Source organism: Arachis hypogaea, chromosome 19 (genome assembly GCF_003086295.3).
Source record: "Arachis hypogaea cultivar Tifrunner chromosome 19, arahy.Tifrunner.gnm2.J5K5, whole genome shotgun sequence".
In the NCBI taxonomy this organism is placed as follows: Eukaryota; Viridiplantae; Streptophyta; class Magnoliopsida; order Fabales; family Fabaceae; genus Arachis; species Arachis hypogaea.
The window spans coordinates 99,390,175-99,396,672 of NC_092054.1; the positions used below are offsets into that span (position 1 = coordinate 99,390,175).

A 6,498-nucleotide genomic window follows, 5' to 3' on the forward strand; every position below is an offset into this window, starting at 1 on the left:
ATCTCGGACAAGGGAGAAAATAACTCAATACGATGCAGGTGAACACACAGAAAAGGAAAACCCCAAGACTCAAACCAAAATCTTGGGGCATCATTTGGAGGCAGTAACAAAGCAAGGTTTCCAAGAAAATCTACAGCTCTCACCCCAGCATCTTTCAAACAAGAAAAAGACTTCAAACAAGCAAGCATTTTCAGAAGCATAAGTCATCACAGTCAACCAAGCAAAAAGCATTCCCAAAACATCAAAACACGCCAAATGGAAATCATCAAAGGTACGAACTTTTGAGAAATCAGATAAAAAGCAATCAAGCAAAGCAAGGAACGGATGCAGAGTTTCTATCAGATAGTAAAAAATCAGAAGCAACAAACAAAAACCGTATAAATCCTCGACGGAAATGCCAGAGGAACACACAAAAGAAAGCCAAGAAAAACGCATTTACAGCGACAAACAAATGCAAAATCACGAAAAGGTCCAAACTTTCAAAACATGCAAAAGCAAAAGCTTCACCAAAAAACTAAAGATGAAGCCGTGAAAGAAGCAAGAAAGTTAGTACCAACCTGAAAAGGCAACAGACTTCAGGGAAGGTGAAGAGGGACGGCGAAATCTGGAATCACTACCTTGAAGCAAAAGAAAAGGCACGAGCAAAAGAAAACGTCGCTGGGCTGAAACGCGAAACTACAAACTCCAGGCGGAGGCTTCAGAAAAATCAAACAAACGCCGCAACACAGAAAAGTTGAAAGCGAGAGAATGAAGGGAAAAATGCGAAGAAGTTACGAAAAGGGCGAAAGAAGAGAAACCGTTTCTGGGTTTTCAAAATCAAAATAAAGAGCCAAAAGGAAACGGGGCAATTAATGCTAAAATTAAAAGGCATTAAACCCTCGCACGTTCCCAAAGCGCCGATATAAAAGCGCGCGCTTTTAGAGGAAAACGTTCTACATTCAAAAGCTTCTACAAAGGAATTGACAAAATGCTTGAGATCGGCTTCACTAAAGAAAGACCGAAGTCAAGAACTCGACCTCAAAAAGAAGACCAAGCTCAAGCAGGGGCACTGTTCATACCCTGGGTCGAGCTGTCCGAACCGGGATATTTAGTAATAAAGCGACCGACCTCCTTAGGTCAAGCGGACCGACTTCTTTACGAAGAACTCGGTCAAATCGACAGGAAAGCCCAAAAAGGGCCCTATTCAAGGAATACGACCCAAATCCAAAAGGTCGTTCAGGCCTACAGAGAAGGGCGGTTCCATTGAAAATGCGCTGACCTCAACCCAAAAGATAAAGATAAGATAAGATAACTAACTTATCTTATCCAAAGGTCACATCTCACCATTATAAATACACTGGAGCACCCAGGTATAACTCATACTCTAATTCTACATAAAAACCTGCCTAATACCCGTGCTAACTTAAGCATCGGAGTTTCTCGCAGGTACCCCCCACCCTCCGGTGGCCAAGGATCAGCAGTACAATAACTCCAACAAGTCGGACACAACAGCTCCGGCCGCCACCAGCCAGTCGGACACGTCATCTCCGACCAGTACCAAAGATCTCATCTGAGATCGACCTCCAGTTTCAGGTAACCCTCGGAACACTAACTCTTTTTCAAAAATAATTTTCGAAAATTCTCCTTCTCTCTCATCTCCTTCTATTTATTTATTCATCTACTAACACCTCTCTTCATCGCACATCTCTGCTCTCCTTACCCTTGTGTTTCTTTCTTTACATTACATTCTTTTCTTCTTCTACTCACACAGGGGAAGCTCTATACCTGTGGTAAAAAGGATCCATATTATTATTATTTTTCTGTCCCTCTTTTTCATATGAGCAGGAGCAAGGACAAGAATATTCTTGTTGAAGTAGATCCAGAACCTGAAAGGACTCTGAAGAGGAAACTAAGAGAAGCTAAATTACAACAATCCAGCAAGCACCTTTCAGAAATTTTTGAACAGGAAGAGGAGATGGCAGCCAAAAATAATAATAATGCAAGGAGGATGCTTGGTGACTTTACTGTACCTAATTCCAATTTACATGGAAGAAGCATCTCCATTCCTGCCATTGGAGCAAACAATTTTGAGCTGAAACCTCAATTAGTTTCTCTGATGCAGCAGAATTGCAAGTTTCATGGACTTCCATCTGAAGATCATTTTCAGTTCTTAACTGAATTCTTGTAGATCTATGATACTGTTAAGACTAATGGAGTAGATCCTGAAGTCTACAGGCTCATGCTTTTCCCTTTTGCTGTAAGAGACAGAGCTAGAGTGTGGTTGGACTCTCAACCCAAAGATAGCCTGAACTTTTGGGATAAGCTAGTCACGGCTTTCTTAGCCAAGTTCTTTCCTCCTCAAAAGCTGAGCAAGCTTAGAGTGGAAGTTCAAACCTTCAGACAGAAAGAAGGTGAATCCCTCTATGAAGCTTGAGAGAGATACAAAGAACTGACCAAAAAGTGTCCTTCTGACATGCTTTCAGAATGGACCATCCTGGACATATTCTATGATGGTCTGTCTGAATTAGCTAAAATGTCATTGGACACCTCTGCAGGTAGATCCATTCACTTAAAGAAAACTCCTGCAGAAGCTCAAGAACTCATTGACATGGTTGCTAATAACCAGTTCATGTACACTTCTGAGAGGAATCCTGTGAGTAATGGGACGCCTATGAAGAAGGGAGTTCTTGAAATTGATACTCTGAATGCCATATTGGCTCAGAATAAAATATTGACTCAGCAAGTCAATATGATTTCTCAAAGTCTGAATGGAATGCAAGCTGTATCCAACAGTACTCAAGAGGCTTCTTATGAAGAAGAAGCTTATGATCCTGAGAACCCTGCAATAACAGAGGTAAATTACATGGGTGAACCATATGGAAGCACCTATAATCCATCATGGAGAAATCACCCAAATCTCTCATGGAAGGATCAACAAATGCCTCAACAAGGCTTTAATAATGGTGGAAGAAACAGGTTTAGCAATAGCAAGCCTTTTCCATCATCAACTCAGTAACAGACAGAGAACTCTGAACAAAATACCTCTAATTTAGCAAACTTAGTCTCTGATCTATCTAAGGCCACTGTGAGTTTTATGAATGAAACAAGGTCCTCCATTAGAAATTTGGAGGCACAAGTGGGTCAGCTGAGTAAAAGGATCACTGAAATCCCTCCTAGTACTCTCCCAAGTAATACAGAAGAAAATCCAAAAGGAGAGTGCAAGGCCATTGACATTACCACCATGGCCGAACCTGTAAGGGAGGTTGAGGACGTGAATCCCAGTGAGGAAGACCTCCTGGGACGTCCAGTGATCAATAAGGAGTTTTCCTTTGAGGAACCAAAGGAATCTGAGACTCATCTAGAGACCATAGAGATTCCATTGAACCTCTTTATGCCCTTCATGAACTCTGACGAGTATTCATCTTCTGAAGAGAATGAGGATGTTACTGAAGAGCAAGTTACCAAGTACCTTGGTGCAATCATGAAGCTGAATGCCAAATTATTTGGTATTGAGACTTGGGAAGATGAACCTCCCTTGTTCACCAATGAACTAAGTGATCTGGATCAACTGACACTGCCTCAGAAGAAACAGGATCCTGGAAAGTTCATAATACCTTGTACCATAGGCAACATGATCTTTGAAAAGGCTCTGTGTGACCTTGGTTCAGGGATAAACCTCATGCCCCTCTCTGTAATAGAGAAACTGGGAATCTTTGGGGTGCAAGCTACTAAAATCTCATTAGAGATGGCAGACAATTCAAGAAAATAGGCTTATGGACAAGTAGAGGACGTGTTAGTAAAGGTTGAAGGCCTTTACATCCCTGCTGATTTCATAATCCTAGATACTGGGAAGGATGAGGATGAATCCATCATCCTTGGAAGACCCTTCCTAGCCACAGCAAGAGCTGTGATTGATGTTAACAGAGGTGAACTAGTCCTTCAATTGAATGAGGACTCCCTTGAGTTTAAAACTCAAGGACATCCTTCTGTAAACATGGAAAAGAGGCACAGTAATCTTCTCTTAAAACAGAGTCATACAGAGCCCCCACAGTCAAACTCTAAGTTTGGTGTTGGGAGGCCACAACCAAACTCTAAGTTTGGTGTTGAACTCCCATATCCAAACTCTAAGTTCGGTGTTGGGGAGTCTCAACAATGCTCTGAACATCTGTGAGGCTCCATGAGAGCCCACTGTCAAGCTATTGACATTAAAGAAGCGCTTGTTGGGAGGCAACCCAATTTTTATTTATCTAATTTTATTTTTCTTGTTCTTTCATGTTTTATTAGGTTCATGATCATGTGGAGTCACAAAATAAATATAAAAATTGAAAACGGAATCAAAAACAGCAGAAGAAAAATCACACCCTGGAGGAAGACCTTACTGGCATTTAAATGCCAGTAAGAAGCATCTGGCTGGCGTTCAATGCCAGAACAGAGCATGGTTCTGGCGCTGAACGCCCAAAATGGGCAGCATTTGGGCGTTTGAATGCCAGAATTGCACCCTGGAGAAGAGCTGGCACTGAACGCCCAGAACAAGCATGGTTCTGGCGTTCAACACCAGAAATGGGCAACAAATGGGCGTTCAACGCCCAGAACAAGCACCAATCTGGCGCTGAACGCCCAGAGTAGCATGCAAAGGCATTTTACATGCCTAATAGGTGCAGGGATGTAAATCCTTGACACCTCAAGATCTGTGGACACCACAGGATCATCTCAGGATCTGTGAATCTCACAGGATCCCCACCCACCTCGCCCTCTCTCTCTCTCCATTCATGGTCATCCCTTCTGTTTTCCATTTACCACTCACATCCATACACACATCCCTCCATCTCCTCTATATCTTCTTCTTCTTCTTTTTCTATTCTTTCTTCTTTTGTTCGAGGGCGAGCAACATTCTAAGTTTGGTGTGGTAAAAGCATAAGCTTTTTGTTTTTTCATTACCATTGATGGCACCTAAGACCGGAGAATCCTCTAGAAAAGGGGAAGGGAAGACAAAGGTTTCCACCTCCGAGTCATGGGAGATGGAAAGATTCATCTCAAGGGTCTATAGCTCAGTGGTAGAACATGTGGCTACAAATCAAGAGATCCCTGAGATACCTCAGGGGATGCACTTCCCTCCACATAATTATTGGAAGCAACTGAGGATAGAAATACCAAAAATCACTAGGGATCAAGCCACAAAGGCAAGGAAGAGACATAGAAGAGCTCAAAGACATCATTGGTTCCTCAAGAAGAAAACGCCACCATCACTAAGGTGGACTCATTTCTTGTTCTTAAATTCTCTGTTTTTCGTTTTCTTTATGATTAAGTGCTTATCCATGTTTGTGTCTTATTACATGATCATTAGTATTTAGTAACTTTGTCTTCAAGTTATGAATGTCCTATGAATCCATCACCTCTCTTAAATGAAAAATGTTTTAATTCAAAAGAACAAGAAGTACATGAGTTTCGAATTTATCCTTGAACTTAGTTTAATTATATTGATGTGGTGACAATACTTTTTGTTTTCTGAATGAATGCATGAACAGTGCATATGTCTTTTGAAGTTGTTATTTAAGAATGTTAAATATGTTGGCTCTTGAAAGAATGATGACAAGGAGACATGTTATTTGATAATTTGAAAAATCATAAAAATGATTCTTGAAGCAAGAAAAAGCAGCAAAGAACAAAGCTTGTAGAAAAAAAATAAAAATAAAAAAAAATATAGGCAAAATAAAAAAAATAAAAATAAAAAGCAAGCAGAAAAAGCCAAAAGCTCTTAAAACCAAGAGGCAAGAGCAAAAAGCCAATAATCCTTAAAACCAAAAGGCAAGGGTAAATAAAAAGGATCCCAAGGCTTTGAGCATCAGTGGATAGGAGGGCCTAAAGGAATAAGATCCTGGCCTAAGCGGCTAAACCAAGCTGTCCCTAACCATGTGCTTGTGGCGTGAAGGTGTCAAGTGAAAACTTGAGACTGAGCGGTTAAAGTCAAGGTCCAAAGCAAAAGAAGTGTGTGCTTAAGAACCCTGGAAACCTCTAATTGGGGACTTTAGCAAAGCTGAGTCACAATCTGAAAAGGTTCACCCAGTTATGTGTATGTGGCATTTATGTATCCGGTGGTAATACTGGAAAACAAAGTGCTTAGGGCCACGGCCAAGACTCATAAAGTAGTTGTGTTCAAGAATCAACATACTGAACTAGGAGAATCAATAACACTATCTGAACTCTGAGTTCCTATAGATGCCAATCATTCTGAACATCAATGGATAAAGTGAGATGCCAAAACTATTCAAGAGGCAAAAAGTTACAAGTCTCGCTCATTTGATTGGAGCTATGTTTCATTGATAGTTTGGAATTTATAGTATATTCTCTTCTTTTTATCCTATTTGATTTTTAGTTGCTTGGGGACAAGCAACAATTTAAGTTTGGTGTTGTGATGAGCGGATAATTTATACGCTTTTTGGCATTGTTTTTAGTATGCTTTTTAGTAGAATCTAGTTACTTTTAGGGATTTTTTCATTAGTTTTTATGTTAAATTCACAT

The 6,498-nt window shown here is 40.6% G+C and overlaps 1 non-coding gene across 1 annotated transcript; it reads right to left on the minus strand.

The window, feature by feature from the left end:
- Window positions 1-2,350: 2,350 nt before the first annotated feature.
- Window positions 2,351-2,458, minus strand: LOC112780194 (small nucleolar RNA R71). Its single transcript, XR_003191047.1, has one exon. It is a non-coding gene; the product is annotated as a small nucleolar RNA R71 (small nucleolar RNA).
- Between the last annotated feature and the right edge of the window lie 4,040 nt (window positions 2,459-6,498).